At 42.0% G+C, this 20,248-nt stretch overlaps 1 long non-coding RNA gene across 1 annotated transcript in view; it reads left to right on the forward strand.

Moving 5' to 3' along the window:
* The window catches only part of LOC310999392, a 28,223-nt gene extending 16,508 nt beyond the window's left edge, over positions 1-11,715 (forward strand). Inside the window, exon 3 of the long non-coding RNA XR_014596044.1 lies at positions 11,597-11,715. This is a non-coding gene — a long non-coding RNA (uncharacterized lncRNA). The remainder of the gene's footprint in view (positions 1-11,596) is intronic.
* The last annotated feature ends 8,533 nt before the right edge of the window (positions 11,716-20,248 follow it).

The following is a 20,248-nucleotide window of genomic DNA, read 5'->3' on the forward strand; positions in this document are numbered from 1 at the left end:
TTTCCCATGAGCACTAGCGCGTAGCACCGTAAACATCCTGATCTCCCGGTGCATGGAAATGAACAGAAGACGTCCAAACTAAGTTTCTGTTACCAGCGGATCATTTCACAGTAAACACACATACGCAATCCGACGCAAAGGTGCCGCATTGCTGCTCCCTCCTCGTCGTGACTTGCGAAAGTGAAAGTGAAACTTAAGTGAGAGCCGGGTTCCTACCATGCTCCTCAAAGCTGCTTAGTGCCAGTGAAGGCGATACAGACCCCCTCAGGCCATGACAGAGGTGTCATTCAACTTGTTTTAAGTCGATGTACCATCACAAAAGTTATGAAAATATTATATGAAGGTTGAAAAGTTCCTTAGTGTTGCTTTAAGATTAATCCACAGTGTGCATCTCTTTTCCCTTTTGATTTTATTGTGAAAATCCAGTATATATATTTTTATAATATACAGTATATCATCTATAACATATGAATGTGACATTAACAGTATAAGATTTCCAAGCACCGGCAAATAAAATGCAATAATAGGATTATATTTTAAGACTGCAACAACAAATAGTATAGTTATGTTATTATCTGGGTTGAGATGTTATATTGCAGATAAAACCAAACCTCCTTCTTACTCTGCTTTGTTCATTAATTAACTTCAGTTTTATGACTTGCAGTTGCACACTTTAATGCTTGTTGTTTTTTTTTTTAAACCACTCTGAGTGTCTCCTGTTTATCTTCCCTCACTCTGTGGCTCAGCACCGGTAGTTAAGTGTCACCTGCGGATTTACGGAGCTGTACTACACCTTTTACTGTGCTGTTTTGTTTGCCCCGTTATTATAAAAAGCCCATGGGTGTACGACAAAAAACACTTCTTTTGAAATTTTAAATACTGGTTAGAAGCCAGGTAATGAACTGTGAAAGGTTAATCATGTAGTCAGGGAAACTGTGCAGTCAATAAACAAGTCGAAGGCCTGTGCAGATTTTACAATCTTCATAGACAATGCAGGGTAAGTACAGTAAATAAGATGGAGACATTAATGTCAGTGGAGTGATGTTGCCTGGTATATTTCACACACACAAGAAGAAGCTAATCAGTGAGGGTTATTTATGTGCTGTGTAGAGCTGCATTTCAATGAGCAAAGGGCAAGATATGCACAATAGTGTGTCTGCAGCTCCACAGGCTGGGCGAACTCCTTCCTTTATTATCCCGTACCTGCTCCAGAGCCTCCTGCACAAACACCAACTCAGCACAAAACAAACTCAGGGAGGGGTGTGTGTGTGTGTTTTCTCTTTCAAAGGGGGGAAAACACAAAAGGGCTTAAACACCCTATAGCGTCTCTGCAAGTCATCTCCCTCGTCTATAAATCCCCTCCGGCTCTCTGCTGCCGGGTGTGCATGCAGTGAATTTATGCGCTCTGCTTGTGTTATCTGTAGTTTGTGTTTTCTTCAATTTCATGGGGACTTGTGTTTCATGATAAAGAGCCGGTCGGAGTCTGTTCCTTAAGGCCAGCTACACGTGATAAGACACTGTAGTGTTGTTATAATATATGAATCACAGTGGTGACTAACTCTTTTTGTCGGCTCCCCACATCTGGGCTTCTTTTCATGCAGCGTTTGCAGGGGTCAACGGGGATTATTTTTAGTTTGCAAACATGAAATGTCACTCAAACCGCTGAGAGAAGACTTCCCTGTGATGTTCATCACAGCTCAGTGTCGTTGGCAAGCTGAGATCATGTTTTTCTTCTTTTTTTTCCCCCCAGATGCTGCAGACATCATTCACAGTATCTATTTTTGATAACTAACTATTTGCATTGCGAAAGAGACAATGATGAAAGGATTGTGTGTTGGATGTTCGCCGTATTCAGCGAGTGGAAAGAGCACAGACTGGTGAACAGGAGGCACAGGTGCAATAAAGGATCTTAACTAACTGAGTGAAGTACAGAGGCCCAGGAGGGACATAGCAGGTGCACAGATACTAGTCAGGAGAGTGAACCCATAGGTCCACAACAAACAAAGACAATCCTCCCCTTCACTGTTCTCCTGTAATTGCCGTTGGCCTAATCTGTCCCCACGGCTTCCTGTCTGTGGAAAAAAAATAAAGAAATAAAAATACACATAGTGCTGAGCAGTCATCTGGCACGAGAGTCGCTGCCTCGGCTTGGCGTTCTCCAGCCGGCAAGATGAGGAACAAATGAAAACTGAATCACCAGGCTGGGAGATTAATGGAGGAAAATGAAACAGGATGGATCGGATGGTGCGGAGAGGAGACGCCGGTGTTACAGGTGTCTGGAGACCAAAGACGGATGCCAGGCTTCAGATTCTGGCACCCAGAGGTTCCTCGTGTTCCAGCAAATGATAGGCCTGTGTCATAATAAAATGGGCCGCTGAAAAGCAGCGTGATGTTAATTGGGACGGGCATTCCCTCCTCCTTCATCTGCAGGACTCCTTAAGGAGAGTTTTGTCTTCTTCGGACACACGTACATCTAATTCAGCTTCATTTCACTGTGAGATTAATAGCGGAGTTGCACTGAAGAGTCGTTTTCCGAACAAAACTACCCTGAATTTCTTCCTCAGCCGAAGTTGCTCTTCCGTTCATCATTAGCGAGCGGCTTCTCCTCCGCTGACATCTTGGCCTTTTTATTTTTCCAATTGCACGATTGAATAGAGAGCTTTATCTTCACAGGATTAGTATGAAATTGAACTTTAATGCCACGGGGATGACATTTGGTTCAGTTTTATTGACGACACACAGGTGTTCTTTTTCTCTGCTTCTTTTTCCCCCGCTGCTCTAATGAATATAGATTGTGTAGCCTGAAGTTCATCCACTACAGTCCTCACTGTGTGTCGATACCATAAGCATGTTTTTAAATGTCACTCATACTGTAGATATTGGCTGTATTGAAGGATAAGAACTTAAAGAGGCTGAACAATCCGATGTGTTTGTTATGAATTCCTACAAATGACTTAAAGGTCTCATATTATATTAGGTGAGATTTTATGTTTGTTTTTTTTATTAATGAAGGTCTGAGTTCAACAGTCAACAGAGAAATACACATAACAGCCTGTGTCAGAAACTGAGCCTTAAAACCAGCTGTTTTGTAACTTTGTGATGTCACAACGAAGCTAAAATCTGATATTTGTCTATTAAGAAACCAGCCAGCCAATCGGAAGAGACGCTCAGAGCATCCTGACTTACCTGTTGTAACTAGAGCTCCAGAGAGAAGCCAAGAGTAAAATGTAAAATATAGGACTATTAAAGCAGAAGTAAGCGATCCGGTCGTTTTGGCTAATGCTGCGTTCCAGGCAGGCTTTTGAAACCGTAAATTACAGCTTCAAGTCACGACTTACGACTTTGTAGCGTTCCAGACAACCCACTCGTGTTTTTCCGACCTGTTTTACCTGTGAAAGTCACTATAACGGCCACTCGTAACTTCTGACCCGTGAACTCGTACCAGATCGAACTGGTACCACTTCACAGGTCGGAAAATCACGAGTTACGGGTTGCCTTGAACGCACCATAACGTCTTGTCAGCCGATGGAGTTAGCAGCCCCCGCCCTCGTCATGGATCTATTGGTCCTCGTCCCTACGTCACCACATTCACGCGCATCCCTTGGCTGCACACACAGCCCTTCATGCCGTTCTCTCTCCTCATTGGATAAAACTTGTAGGATACGAGAAAAGTTTTCTCCTCGGCTCAGAGCAGAGCAGAGTGACTGAGAGACCCGTGTTTCGGTCCAAACACTCTATGTAAGTGATTGCTGTCGGAAGATAGAACTATTTAAGACTTATATTAACACAAAAATATCGCTTACTTCTGCTTTAATATTACTATTTAATTATATCAACCATTTACATTTGCAGTATACATAACAAACTTGTTATCAGCTGTCACAGCTTGTCATCCTTTGTTTGAAGACTCCGGATAATGAATGAATAAATGCTTACAGAAGCTTTTTTTTTTTTTTTTTGCAGTGAGCTGTCCCTGCTCTGCGCCTCTGGATTATAGATTGGGCCTTTAACAATCAATGACAGTGTGGTTGTCAGAACAGATTAGTGGCATAAGCTCCAGTGTATGCCTTTATAATACTCTTCACACTGTAACTCTCAGAAGCAATAAGACGCGGCAGCTTAGTGCAGCTACAGCTAATGTTTGTCACCTTATTGGTTCCCATCGAAACGTCGTCGCCTTTGAGTTCATTTCCAACCCGCCGGCGTCAGAGTCAGAGTTGCGCGCTTTGAGGATTTCATTTGAGGTTATTTTTTCAAGTGACATTTTTGTGAAGAACTTGACATTTTGATCAGATTGATAAAAAAAAAGAAGATTATTTTGACAGCCGAGTTCTCAAATCAGGCCGGGGGGAGACGAGCCTCAGCAAAGGGAATACAAACAATGTTTTAACTCACCCTTGTTCTTTCAACACCAATCATCCATCCATCCTGCATGTTTTCCACGGCAGGGGGCTCACCATCTGTTGTAATCACGCCAGAGCGATGCCCTTCCATTTACATTTTCCGTGTTTATTGAGGTGTGAGGCGCTGGCATGCAGATGCCATTATTCTGCCTCTCGCTGGCTGATTTCCCAGCCCGCTCTGCTGATAGAGGTGAGCCGACGACAGCCCCCGTGCAAGACGAGCGTGGGCTTGTGGGCAACAAGTGTAACACAGTAATTATGAGGAACGGACAGCAATCAAGCCCGGACTTGGATGTTCAGGCTGCACGCCGTGTGACATCCCGCTTTCTATTTAGAGAATCGATGGGGAATGTGGCGTTTTATGTAAAAAAGCTCTGGGTGGATCGGCAGCCAGGATTTAGAGGCTGAGGTTCACAGGAAGATTTCTTTTGTTTTATTTTCCGAGTCTGACTCAGCTCTGCTCTCTTTAGTTTTAATCAAAGGATTAAAAATAAGTTGGAAGTTGTTCTTCTCCTGCCAGAGCACGCTGACGTGAACGCTCGGCGGGGAGCGGCTCTTTCATGTCGCCCCTGTGTGACCTGCTTGTTTCAATTTGCTGCTCAGTGTGAAGCTCTTTTTAATGTGGCTTTAGAAAAGTGCTTAATGCATAAAAATGATTATTGTTGTTATGAATATAATAATCTCGGTTTATTTTCTTTATACAGCTATTTTGCCATCAGTTTCATCTTTTTATCTCCATGTTCTGCTGAAGTTGAAAGTCTGCTTTCACTGTTTCACCTGCAGTATGTAGGGACTGGAATGACAGGCTTATTGATACTAGTGCTACTACCTATTGGTATCATATTAGTCCTATAATCAGTAATCCAGATTTTGAAAGGATTCATTCACAGGTGTCTAACCCATCAATATCTGGCTATAAGTTTGCCTATTTATCTGAAAAATGAGCTGTTATGTTGGGTTTGAGCTCTTGATACATATTTTTATAGTGGTTTTATGAAACATGTCCACATTGCAGTTTGGTTCTGATCCATAGTTGTATATAAAACTGCTGGTAACCAACCAGAATGGCCAGAAAAGTAAAAACCTGAGCCAGTCACTCACTGTTGCACCACCTGCAGAGATTAGTTAGGTAACGGTTGTGTAATAATGAGGTGTCACGTCATACATTGTAGTTTAGTTTAATCCTCATGAGAGGAAATGTTTAATACAGCCCTATCTGACAGGAGTTTTCACCGAGTTATGTAAATGCAGGTAGCACAACGACACGGTTTCTGGCCCTGATCTGTCGCTGGTTGTATGTAACTGTAGCTGATCATGATTTGACATCATTTGTCATGTTATTCCTGGAATCGGAGCCATGGAGGGTGAAAATATCATTACATCAGAGGTCAGACCACAGGACAGGTGTTATCAGATATACTGACAGTGCAGCCGGTGTCAGTGGTAAAGTGTGAGAGTATTGTATGAGTTTGGGAGGACTCTTGTCTAAACATGTTATTTTCCAGGTGAACTGACCACACAGGCTGGTGCTCGAGGGAGAGGGCCTGTTTTTTTTGTTTTTTTGTCTGTGTTGTATAAGAGCAGTGAAGCTCAAATCCTGTTGTGTCACAGCTTTTTGCATAACTCACACTTTGCACTCTGGTGCATTGGAAACACAAGCTTGGAAAATATTGATTTGAACCCATCTCGGTCTGCTGAGGATCCATGCAAGCATGCACGCAGGCGATTAGAGTTCAAGATCTGACACATGCCTGGGCAAAAAAATGGGCCAATCAAACCGCACATGGGCGCGTGGAATTAAATCCATCTCGGGTAATTTAATGAAATTCAAGCGTCTCGTCCTCACAATTCTCACCCCAATTAAAGATGGAAAAAACGGAGGGAGGGAATTATTAAAAGAACAGTTGGGCATAAGTGGAAATCAAAGAAAGCCCCCGTTTCCTGGCTCCCTTTTGAAAAATGGATGTCAGTGGAACTTTGTTAGCAAAGGTTAACGCGGTCATTAGGATTCAGTCGGCAGCACCTTTAATTTATTCCTGGAGTGGTGTCATTCATTTATGGATCGGTTCCATATTGAGGGTAATGGTGGTGGCCAGATTCCCACTGCTGAATTATCATTTAGGACAATGGTGTGTCTTAAGACCAGACACTTAACTCAGCGTCTTTGTCTCTGACTCACAGGACAGGTCTGGGATCAGCAGCAGCAGCAGCAGCAGCAGCATCTACTCTCTCACAGATGCACAAACTGAATCTATGCAGTAGGCCTGCAGGATATCTGATGTGCAATGACACTGTTCAGTATCACGATGGAGATATGACTTGCTATAAATGAATAAGCAAATATTCAGGTGTGCATGAATAACCATACAGTTCCTGTGTCAGTAATCGAGGTGCACTGCAGACGAGTGAGTTTGGAGCTGATGGAAACGCACCTAAACCGAGTCGAGTAGAGCTGTAACTGTGTAGTGGAAAAGGATGCAAAGTAATAGTAACTGGTAGATTATGTTGATTTATGTTGCAAGAGTGCATTTTATCACAGTATGTTTACTTGCACATGTTGGCAAAACTGCAACTATTTAAATGGGCTCTATGCACAGCTCCACTACTTCCTGAATTTCTGAAAGGCAGCTCCCAAACTGATGAATCCAGGTGTGTCTGACCTATGTGACTACTCAGACACACCTGGATTAATCAGTTGGTCCAATAATGTAAGACGGGAAATAAAGGAGCTGCCTTAAAGCAGATATCAGTGGAATGTTTTTGTTAATATAAGTCCTAAATAGTCCTATTTTCCGTCAGCAATCACTTACATGAAGTATTTCAGCCTAAACACGAGTCTCTCCGTCACTCTGCTCTGCTGTAACCCGAGGAGAAAATTTTCCTTGTGGGATACAAGTGTTATCCAATGAGGAGAGAGAACGGCATGAAGGGCTGTGTGTGCAGCCAAGGGATGCGCGTGAATGTGGTGACGTAGCACGAGGACCAATTGATGCCTGACAAGGGCGGGGGCTGCTAACTCATGGTGCGTTCAAAGAAACTCGTACTTTGTGTTTTTCCTTCCTGTGAAGTCATACCAGTTCGATCTGGTACGAGTTCACGGGTCGGAAGTTACGAGTGGCCGTTATAGGGAACTTTCACAGACAACAGGATGGTAAAAACACGAGCTACGGGTTACCTGGAACGCTACCAAGTCGTAGTTGTGACTTGAAGCTGTAACTTACGGTTTCAAAAGCCTGCCTTGAACGCAGCATTAGCCGAAACGGCCGTGAAGCTGATATCTGCTTTAAGTTCAGGAAGTAGTGGAGCTGTGCATAGAGCCCATTAAAATTGGTCTAGAAAGGCTCTTTGACCTAAATTGTCTGTTTTTCAATTTTAGATTTAAGATCGTGATAAAATCGAGATCGTTATTTTATTTTTCAAAAACCGTGATATGATATTTTTGCCATATCGCCCACCCCTATGTCAGAGCAAATACAATATATCGATTGTTGGATGTCTCTTGTTGTTGTTGTTACGTTACATTTAGGCCTTGCGGTGTAGCTGTAGGTTACAGGCATGTAAATAAAATGCACTCATCAGTGATGAAACCTAAATGTAACGTAGTCATCACATTTCAGGCAACCTTTATGATGTGTTTATCCTGCATGTAGACACGGCCATGGCGATGACCAAAGGATTAATTGTGCAGCCCGACTCTGCAGTCAGTAAAACCTTATGTCTGGAGGTTTAACACACCTGACTCTTTGACGACGCTGCTCACTCTTCATTTTCACTTTCCTCCCGCAGTAAAAAACCAAGAAACAACAACAACCACACGTCGTCGGCCCCGGCTGGTTGACGCTCAGGAAAATGCAAAGGCGTTTTTGTTGATGCCCACGTCTCTCCTACTGATTAATGGCTGGAGGTGGAGGACCCATGTTGTGGCTTTGATGAGGCAATTTGTACAGTTCTGCAAGAAAACAATGGCAGTTCATTTTATTGCAATGCGTCTCCAGGGAGACATCAGCGCGGCTGCTACTGCGTACAGTGAGGAGTTTAGCCCAACAATAAATCAAAAGATGCTGGTGTGCCAGGGAGGGGCGGCGTTACATCTCACTCTTTAATGGCCTATTTGCTGCTTGTAGCTCCATTTGGATGCAGAGTTTGAAGCCGTCGTCTTACAGTATTCAGTTATGAATACAAAGCCGGGGACTGTTAACGCTGCTGCTTTTCATGCCTCCCTCTGGGGCGTGCAGGAAGCCAGCAGTGGATCATTTAACCGTCGTGTTTCTAAACATCACATTTTCCAGATGAACAAAACAGCAGCGGCGAAGCCCGGGAGTTACAATTACAAGAGTAAAAGGCTTGATGCTCGTCAATAACAAAAAACTTATCAATAAAGCACAATCATGTTCATTCCAGTAGCAATTACACCGCATGAGCCATTTGTTAGCCTGATAGACACAACCAACCAAGACACACTGTGGTTACTCCCTCTCTCTCTAATATAATAGAAACAATGGACTTCCTGTGCTGTCTTTACATTTTATAAAGTTGTAGGTGGATCAACTAGTTGTAAAAGAATCAGTTTGAATGTTCAAAGTCAGTTCTCTGAGCAAAAAATTGTAAAGAAAATCAGCTTTTTCAACCGTTTTGACTTCGGTTCAGACAAAATAAAAACATGTATTTATTAGAAAAGGCTCAATATTTAGCAGATAGTTTGGTTTCATAAGTTTTATAAGTCATCAGGGTCGTCATGAGAACAGACAATTGGTATTTGTTTTTTTTTCACAGTACAGTAAGTCGTAGCTGCCGGAGATGTAATTCCTCCAGGACTGACGAAGGCGGTGCAATAAAGCATCCCAGTCCGACATCAGGAGGCAGACACGGTAAACAATAACCACAGAATGATTAATAGCAGCTGCGGCAGCGAGTGCCAGAGCAGCAACAGGTCCACTGTGACATCACGTCAGGGGGGGAAAAACTAAACAAATGCACCAAGACTGCTGCTGCTGTGTGTGTGTGTGGAGGCATTTTGAATTTGGTACAGATCAGCAGACAACCAGGAATGTAAAATGAAAACATTGTGCTAGTTTTTATTTGCTGTTGTGTTATCAAATTTGATATAAAGAATTGTAAAACTTAAGTGCGGAATAGAAAATATTTTTTATATAGTGACATCAAGTTCCCAGAGAAGACATGACATCACATTTTGTGTTCATTTAAAAGTTACATAAAACTAAATAGAATCAAACACTGACAGTGACATTTCTGTTTCATAAATACAATTCACTGACAGTTGAATAATCAATCAATCAATGAATCAATCAATCGATAGAGTTGTTATTTCATTTGCTTATATAGCATTAATGTAATTAGGTATTTTGCTTGACTGAACCACACAGCATCAGTCAACAATCGCCAACAATATTAAATAGATTCATAGTGGAAAAAGTCTAAAATTGCCCAGTGGAGTTTGATAATCTGCTGTAATTAATTCCATTAATAAAGTGCAAAGTGGTTCTTCAAAGTTCAGTGTTTACCTGAGGGGTAAGCAGCCTCCAGTGAGCAGTGGGTTTAAACTTGAAAGGAGAAGTGATGCAGGAGGAGTGCGTTATAAAGAAACTGATGGACTGAAGCTCTTTTATTGTTGCTGGTGAGGAACAAATTTTTTTCTATATAGATATACTATATATAGATATATACAGTATAATAAGAATATCTTCTCAGGAGAGTGTAAAATATGTGTATTTTAAGTCATGTGTAACGTTGGGCGTCTCTCTGTCAGTAACATTAAGTGTTGGGATGGCAGGCAGATGCACACTGTATACGTTCCTGTCAGCCCTCATTGCAGACACAGAGGCGCAGTGTAATCTTGGAATAGCACGAGTTGAAGAGGAGCCAAACGCACAAGAGTCGATGTCACCCACATAAAAATATATGACATATAAAATTATATGGCAACCATCAATCAGTGTTACTAGTTTTTTTCTTGCCTTGGGGCTCCTACTTGAAACGGCACCGTGTGTCACGTTGACACGGAGCAAATGAAAGGCAAATTCAACATAAAGTGTTGGTGCGGTTGTTGCTCCACGAAGCCTCCAGAGCAGCTTCAGTTCGGCGCTCCTGGATATGGATCCACATGCGACCTGCAGAGGAGGAACACCTGCACTCACTTACTCAGGTGTTTCCTTTCATCCGTCACCGGTTTCGATTCTACACTTCCCGTCATTACTATCATGATCATCATTTGGTGAGTTAATGACGGGCGGTGGGAGACTTGGCGTGCTGTAGCAGCCGGCGCGATAGTGAATTAACTACAGCAGCCAGGAGTTTGGAGGTAGGGCTGTGTGTCGCTTTGGCCCACATTATGAAGATCAGTTGGCACCATCAGCGCCAGATAACCAGCGTCTGCAGCCTGATGAATATTGATTATGTAAATGCGACTCCGGAGCGGCAGTATTTCATAGCCTCGTACTGTAGGTGGTTTGATTAAAGCTTCCAGGAGTCAACAAGGTGAGGGAGCTGCTGCTGATGCTGAGTTTGCATATCTGTATGTGTTATTCTCCAAATGCACATTGCGGTGACAGATTCAGCTGCTAATGTTTCCATGTAAAAAAAAAAGAAGAAAAAAAAGGAAGGGGGGCAGCGAGCAAGCATTAGTGCTTGTGCCAGGGCCATCATTACCGTGTTAGTGCAGGATATATGAGCAGCAGCCATCAGCACAGTGTACAGCAGGTCCACTTGATTGACTTCTTGGACTTTCCATGTTTTCGGGGGCTGTGCGAGCCGACAGGAGTCAGCAGCCCGGCTGAACCCAGGCATCTGATTGGAGATGTGCAGAAAGGCCCAAAGAAAGAATCAAAGCTTTACATGTGTTAAAAAAAGAGGTCTGGGTTATGTCTTATTTCTTCTTCATAAAGACCCAAAACATGTCCAGTTCATTTCTCTACATAAACAGTGTTGCTTGTAGTTGTCAAAGCATAAGTACAGACAATTAGCACATTTGCAAACACGTCCTAATCACCATTAAAAGCTCTGAGCTGGGACCCTCAGTGCTCCGCTGTGCAGCAGTTCATCCCTTCAGCTGTGATGCTCATATTAAGGGAAACAACTCCAGAGCAGTGTGAAGCCTTACCAGAGGAGGAAAAAGGCTGTTTATTTCTTTTGATGGACATTTAAATGAGATATTGTGTACGGTATTTATGTTTCAGAAATACTTGAACCTGAGCCCTGCTGTACCATGATGACAGCTGTCACATCACATCTATAAAGGGTGAGTATTAGAGGCCTACCTACTGCTGTGTGTTTATTTCGTCTTCTTCTTTTAACGCAGTGTATTAGTTGTGTGTTGGTGCTGATTCAGCTTGGAGGATGCAGTAGCAGTAATGTATTACATTGAACAGAGAAGTGAGGGTAGCCTCCACTAAATGATATACAATCATACACACTGTAAACATCAGAAACTCATCTGTGTCTCTGCAGAATAAGCCGATACCAGTGTGTGTTACAGTATTAAAGCTACTACTATGCCTGCATGGATGTGATATGATTATTATTGTTGTTGTAAGGTCTGGTTCATGTTAAACCCTTTGAAAAAGATGAATGAATAGTAGAGTTGTGGGTAGGTAGTTGCGCTGGCTGCTATTTTTCAATCTTTTTATAATATTTATTGGCTGCAATCTCTCTATTATGCACTTTATGCACTATCTATCTACTATCTATCTATCTATCTATCTATCTATCTATCTATCTATCTATCTATCTATCTATCTATCTATCTATCTATCTATCTATCTATCTATCTATCTATCTATCTATCTATCTATCTATCTATCTATCTATCTATCTATCTATCTATCTATCTATCTATCTATTCTATCTACACTGCAAAACTCAAAATCTTTCCAAGAATATTTGTCTTATTTCTTGTAAAAAATGTCTCATTTCTAGTCAAAACTAATCTCTTTCCACTTAAAATAAGACTCATCACCTAAAAATTAACTTGTTTTTAGATCATTTCACTTGTTTCAAAGAAATTTTCACTTGAAATAAGTAGAAAAATCTGCCAGTGAAAGGAAGTTTTTGTGCTCGTAATAAGGAAGAAAAACTTGCTCACTAGCAGATTTTTCTACTTATTTCAAGTGAAAATTAGTTTGAAACAAGTGAAAATGATCTAAAAACAAGTTCATTTTTAGGTGATGAGTCTTATTTTAAGTATAATGAGATTGTTTTGACTAGAAATAAGACAAATATTCTTGGTACAATATTTGAATTTTTGCAGTGTATCTATCTATCTATCTATCTATCTATCTATCTATCTATCTATCTATCTATCTATCTATCTATCTATCTATCTATCTATCTATCTATCTATCTATCTATCTATCTATCTATCTATCTATCTATCTATCTATCTATCTATCTATCTATCTATCTATCTATCTATCTATCTATCTATCTATCTATGATTGGTGGAGAGAATTATAAGAGGGAGCGGTAACAGACATCTTATCTAAGCATCATTAAAAAAAGAAAAGGCAGGTTTTCTGTAGAATCATAGGTGGGTTTAGCTCCTTTAGTTGATAGAAAATAAATGAAATATCAAAACTGGACAGATACATCATAATTAGAATGTTTTCCTCCAGTGGCTGTCTCCTTGTGTCTGATCAGTTTCACCAATTCCAGACTGCAGATCTAGATGAGGACGTGTTGTTGTGTTTTTCTTTTCTTTTCCTCTTCCAAAGCGGGCTCATGATGGAAGTGACAGGGGAGTGAGGCTGCGAGCCAGACCAATGTGTGTGGTTTGTTTTCACTCAGAGATGCTGTTTCTCCCTCTCAGTCATTAGTTGTTATTCTCAGTGAGGCTGCCTCTGAATGGTCGCTGACAGCATAGTAGTAGCAGGCTAACCTTTTATAGAAATAACAAAAAAATCCAAAGTAACAATGTACTCATTTAGTTCACAGACCTACACAAAAGGACGTCAAAATGAGAATCTGGAAGTGCGATTTTTCACAACATTGAACCCCGAGCAGCAAAGGGAATGAGTGTCGCAGGAGTGAAGGGGTGAATACTGAAGAGAAACAGAGACGCTGTGAAGAATAATATTCTGTTTTTGCACCCCACTCATCCTCCGTGTCGCTCTATGCATAAATGAATACAGATAGCTGGGTGGAAATCAGTACAGCTAAGAAGTTGCTTGGCAAAAGATGTTGCTGCTATCAGTCCCCTCAGCCACCGTCCAACCCTGCATACAAAACCTCCCCCCACACACACACACACACACACACACACACACACATACTCATCACTGTGTCTCGCCTAAACAATCACTTTGGCTGATATTTCCTCTCGCAATTGCTTTTCTCCATCCATTCATCACCCATACAATTTTTTGCTGGAAATATGTTATTACTGCATGCAGATTCCTGGGTGTTGTTGGGTTTGCATATTGACCAAACTTGCGTACGTCATCATGAAATCACAAAGTTTTTTTGCGAATGAACAGACTTTATTTCTACGTATAATGCGGCGGCGGAGAGATTATAGTCCGGCTGACAGGCTGTCAGGATCCACCGCGTAGCGCCGTAAACCCCTTTCCAGGAAGGTGAAAAACTAAAAAAAAAAAAGAAGAGAGTTCACCTGTCATTTTCATCAAAATGAAAAATCTGCGGTGGCTCCTGAGAGAATACATTAGGAGGGATAATAAAGGTGTCGGAGAGCACCCTGGGGGATTTTCTGGGGATAACGGTATATTTTCTGGTCCATAAATTCTAACGCCGCCCCATAGATGAGCATGGTTTTTGGGATATAGAGTACGTGTACAGAAAAAAACACCTTTATATAAATAAATAACATTATAAATGCAGATATAAAACAGATTTTTCAAAGCTGTTAAACGCCTCCGTGAATATGACAACAGCAGGTTTGTCTCTAATTTAGCCTGGATGATTAAAACTATAAAATAAAGCAGCATCTGTTCCTATTTAAAGTTCTTCCTCAGGCTTCAGTGTTAAAAAGTGTAAAACAATATACTCTGTAAGTTTCCTCCCATCTTGTCAGCTCTCTTGTCATTTCAATCCTTAACTGGAAACCCAGAGTGCTTGACTGAAACATCTCATTTTCACTTTCAACCGGAGTCGTCGCTCACCTGAGTTCTTGATTGGTTTGGCTGAACCGTCCCCAAAGTGTGATGACCCACAGGAAGCTCCCACAAGGTGTTAGTGAGGTCAGGTTACCTGAAAACAAAACACCTCAGGTGTTACAGAGGCATAAAGCATCTTTTAAACCAGTGTTTCTCAACCAGCAGTACTTGGACCCCTAGTGGTACATGGTGTAAATGCAACTGGTACTTAAAACAACCTTTACCTTTACAGACATTTATCATTTACTTAAACAGTGACTGGAGCCATCATTATTACCTAAAACTGTAGAAGCTAAGCTAAGCTAATTGGCATTTTTTCCCCAATCCCATATGTTTAAATGGGAAATCGGTCGTATTTTGATAAGAAACCACTTGTTGATGGTTTTGATTCACTCTCCTTTTGCATTACGCCGTTACTGCAAACTCAACACTTCCTGTGTTCTTTTTAAAGCATTAACCAATCAAATCATTAAAACTCACAAAACTTGCAATGTTCAGTGTACAGCGATATGCAATTAATGATGCAGTTAAAAATGATACTTCTATTTCTGTTGTATTGGGACTTTGTGGTAGTGGTGGGGCGATGGAGGGGTCTGAAGGGTTGCTAAGCGTTTTTAGATTTAGAAGAAGACATTTAACATTGATGCAAAATTATAAAACAGATCAAAGTCTGAATATATGAAATCAATGAGACTCTAAAGCAGCATTAAAACAGCACTAGACGCATAATGAAACATTAAAAGCTCATTAAAAAAGGTGCGTTTTAAGCAGGGACTTGAAGGTTGGGAGGTGTGTGTGTGTGTTTGAAGTCTCTGATGGGTGAGAGTGAGCTCCAGAGGGTGGATAAGCAGATGTGAGGATGTATTGAGGTTTACTGAGAGTTGCTGTTGCAGTAGATTAGTCTGGATGTGATAAAAAAAGTCTTCATGACTGTATCACCCTTCAACAATAGACCGAGTGAGTCAGTTTGATGTCATTGAAAGGTGAAGAATGTCTTCTCATATCCATAGCTACGGAGTAAATGAGTAAATCATCTGTATGCTTGGACCAAGGTCTTGTAATGCTGCTGATATTCTGTTTGTTCAAATGGGTTTCAAAGGAACTGATCCAAAAAGAAAAGCCCTTGTGTGCAATATTTATCATTTAGAGTAAAAGCTACTTGATTTAAAGCTGGAATCCAGGGTGTGAACAGACTGACCCATCTGAATTTCCCTGTTCAGAGCGTACTGAACGAGTAAAATACTACTAATAACAATAATGATATAATATAATAAATCCTGAAATAGAATTTCTAACCAGGATTAGATGCATCGTTCATGCGTTCACTTAAATAGATTAAAATCTGGATTATCCCAGTGGTCACCCACGTTTATCTTGTTCATGCTTCAAGTTTAGCAAAGTAAACATCGCTCTGACAGAATAGTTAATTCATATCCGAACCCAGTAGCATAAATGATCATAGCTACATTAAATTATGTTAATGTAGGAGGTTTAAAGACTGTGTTGCATCAGACAGACCCACCACAGCATCGTATTCTGGTCTGTCTGAGTGTCCCATGTGTGTTTTCATCTGCAGCTTCACAAACCTCAGGATTTGTGCTTTTTTTTCCCACACTGCACTACATTAAAAAAAAAAGATCTTGTATTCAAAACACAAGTGAATAATGTGCCGCACAATGCTTTCCTTAGATTTTGAAGGCGACTGTCGAAATACTGTCTGATGATTATGGGATAATATGTTCAAAGCTGCTAACACAGTTTTATATATTATCACAACAACAGATTGGAGACTCTTTATTACCTCTGTATCATTCTGCTGCTTTGTGATTATGCATACGTCGACTAAAAACAAATGTTTGCCCATCTTTTTGATTAGCTCTCAATTGTTTGTGATGAGATTCTGTCAGGGAGTCAGTTACAAGGAGGAGGCTCACAATGCAATCACAACCCATGTCTAATAAGCAGCTTTGTCTCAAAGCTCCAAAGCCAGAGTGCGCCGCGCCCGCATGCAGCTGCTGCAGCGACACAACCGAACCCATGTTGGATTTAGTCAATAGCTCATTTACTGAGCAAGGCCAAATAACTGTGTGGACACTTGAAAGTCAATGGCCTGCAGCCTTCACCTCCTGCGTCAGGCTCCTCCGCAGCAGATGCCTGTCCAACCTGGCTGCAGTGATTCAGCACATTCACTCACAGGAGCGTCGGTGTCGAAGGCCGACGCTGATGTTGCGTGACAAGGTCTGTGGCTCAGAGTCAGCGTTTTCAGTTTCTACCAAAAGGTGTCGGATGGAGGTTGAGGTGTAGGGTCAGTCAGACCTGTCAGGCTCACACCACACCACACATCGGGTCTGGAAAGAGCTGCACTTCCATTACTGCAGGATCTTTGTCATGTTGAAAGTTGAAACTGACCGCTGAGTTAAAGGTGTACCGTCTAAAAATACTCTAGAATCTAGATTTCAAATCGTATGAGCCCCAAAAACTGTCCATTAAAGGAGAATTCCAGTCATTTTCTAAATAACGCTCTACAGCTCCAGGTCCCCGAGTGCAACCATAGGAAAAGACTCGAGAAAAATATGTGCAGCCAGGACCTATAGCTCTCCTCCTGCTAGCTGCTCTACACTGCAGTTAAACAGCAAAGTAATGGGGGCAGCTCTTCTTACTGTGCCTCTATAATGCTCAAAATATCACTACACATGCTTTGCAACATCCACCAGTTCCTTACCACACAACACTGACTGTATATAAACTAAAGAGCAGTGCTACATGTGCTACATCTCTTCAACATCTTAGAATCTAGATTAAAAAGCGCTTTAAATAAATAAAAGCCCTGCTGTTGGTGATTGTAGTCCTGCAAATCATCTGAGAAATTATTTAGTCTTTCTTCTTCCTATAAGTGTTTATAAATCCTGCTAAGTGAAACTCCTCGGGGTGCCATGTCATTTTGCATCGGTTGTGTTTGTCTGTCGAATTATCTTTTTGTGTGCCTGTGAAATTGACTGACTGTTACTCAAGTTTTATATTTTCTATCTCTCTTTGTCCTCTGCTGTTTTCATTGTGTCATCTTTGGTGTGCAATTAGGAGCAAACAAGATGTGTTGAAGGTAGACATCTGTAGACATTTAGGTATTTTGCACTGATTTGAGATTGTGTAGTCCCCATGAGTCATTGATGAACTCGCTTTAATCAACCATGGAAACTATTGTTATCTGGAGCTCCAATCAGCAGCGTGTGTGTGTGGTGGAGCTATTTTTAGAGCGCTGCTGATTGTTCTACGGGACGGGTGTAATTACTGGTGATCAGGTGACCAATCAGCTCCAACCTGCACCTTGATGTTGCTTATTGGCTGGTCTGTATGGAGATATCCATGTGTTTGTGTCGATATCGCCTTCTGCCTTTTTCTTTCACCACAAAGCTTTCTTGAAACGCTGTCTCTCTTTTGTCTGAGTAGAGTGTGTGTTGATAGAGGGAAGGATGGAGGACAGAAGCTAATGTGCTCTGAGTGACGTTGGGTTAAATAAACTAGATTGACTTGTTTGAAAAACAGATTTTTAAGCTGTTGCTCTGCCTCCGAGGAAACGCACTCGCCACTCGTCTCTGACAGCTGGATGCTTCCGCTTGCACATCACAACGTACACTTAGTGTCAACGCACAGCGAGAGGATGGAGGATGCAGGTTGGACCGGGTGGTGGAAACGTAGAGCTGAAGGTTTCCATCGATTATCCTTCACACTTTGAACACAGCTCTCTCTGCTGAACACCAACTTCATGGCATCCGTGTTCCTCCTCCATTTTCTATCTTCTTCATTTCTTCCTGGTAGTCCGACTCTACTCAGTAAGCATTTAAGCACATTCGAAATGAGTTGTGCTGATGAAACAGTGACAGTATGAGAGGAGGAGACACTTTGATTCATTCATTACAGTATTAGCTGCTCTGTGCACATCGAATCAGAGACGGATCATTCACACTGACGTGTTCTTTGGAACAAGAGTTAAAAAAAACAACTAATAGCTGATTGACGCCTTCCTCGTCAGCTCTCCGTCTCATGAACACGTGTGTTGTGCACATTTCATTTCGTTTCATTGCAGCGACGCATCAACCACCTAGAGGTTGTGTGTGTGTGTGTGTGTGTGTGCGTGGCATTTTGATGTGCTGTTTCCCGCCGACAGGTTCGGGATAATCACTTCACGACTCCCATGAAATTTCCTAATGAGCCTTTCGTTGAATGTCAATCCGCCTTTACCTGGGTGGAGCGCAGCTGCATGGATTCATCCAGACTCTTCCCCCCTCCCTCACCCCCTCCTTCCTCCTCCTCCTCTTTCTACTTCTCCTTCTTCTTCAGCTTCTTCTCCTTCTTCTATTTTTTCACTTCGCTTGCTGATTTGACAGATGTTTTTTCTTAATTTTATCCCAGGCTATTTCCCGAGGTTCCATCTGGTGCTGCTGAGAAACAGGGGCTGATGGGAGCAGCCAGTCAGACACAAACACAACACACACACACATACACATATACACATGCAAATCAAATACTTGCAATACACCTGGGCCCAGCCAGCGTTCTGTTTTCTGCGACTCCCCCTGAAGGTTTATGTACACGTTGTGCGTGCGGATACATTTCTACAGAGCTGAAGAAGCATCAAATAATAATAGTAATACACACTTCTGCTCCACTGGTGGAACCAATGAGCAGAGAGCGTGTTTGTCCTTGCATGTGAACGAACACATCAGCTGCTGCGTGACCCAGCTAAGAGGACGCGTCACCGGAGGATTCACCTTCCTAACCGCAAAAAAAAGCCAGACGGAGGATTTTCCCCTCCAGCCATCAGCTGTGTCTGATCAGCTGCAGTGGTTGGAAATGATAAACATGTGCTAATATGTGATCACATTCACCTCTCGCACTGGAGGGGACAGGATCAAATCCACCACAGGTCCGGTCCGGTCTGGTCTGGTCTGGTTTTGAAGCTCCTTGGTTTTCTTGTTGCATCCACAGACTGGAAATGAGGATGGATGTCATGTCACCCACAGGTTTCTGAAGCTCAGAGTGAGCTGTTCCTGCCGCTGACATCGTGCTCACACCTGACACTCACTCAGCTAATCCAAAAATAGGAGGAGGCTGGCGTGTGTGTGTGTGTATGTGTGTGTGAAGCTGAGACAGTGGTTGTGACAAGTCGTTGTCAGCCTTAAAACTCAGAATGTGTAACTTTTCCATGAGAAATGAGCAGACCCACGTTAAATATTTAGGGGCGTCGTATGGCAGACACCACATATACAGAGTGCATGTCATTCTCCCTCCTCATTAACTTGTCTCTTCTGACTATCCTATCATTAAAGGGATAGTTCAACATTTTGGCAAATTGGCCCATTGCCATAATCCCTATAGTTTTAGCAGTAGGTTTAATTGTGGGTGCAAGATATTTTTAGAACGGCAAGCAGAGCCGTGAGCTGCTCAGAGCTACGCTACGGAGGCTAATGGGATTTCTTGGTTTCCCTCAAAAACACAAACACATCAAATACACAACCAACAACTCCAAAACACTCTGGTGGACAAGTTGTGACCTGCACATTCACCACGCTATGAGATAATAACACAACGTTATGAGACAGAGTTGTTTTAGAGGCAATGCAGAGACTGCTTGCTGAAAAAAAGCCTGGTTTTTGGAGTTGGTTTCATCCTTCAGCCTTGGGCTTTACCACTTTCACACAGCACTCACATAAAAACCAGCGT

The sequence above is a fragment of the Trachurus trachurus genome (genome assembly GCF_905171665.1).
Source record: "Trachurus trachurus genome assembly, chromosome: 2".
In the NCBI taxonomy this organism is placed as follows: Eukaryota; Metazoa; Chordata; class Actinopteri; order Carangiformes; family Carangidae; genus Trachurus; species Trachurus trachurus.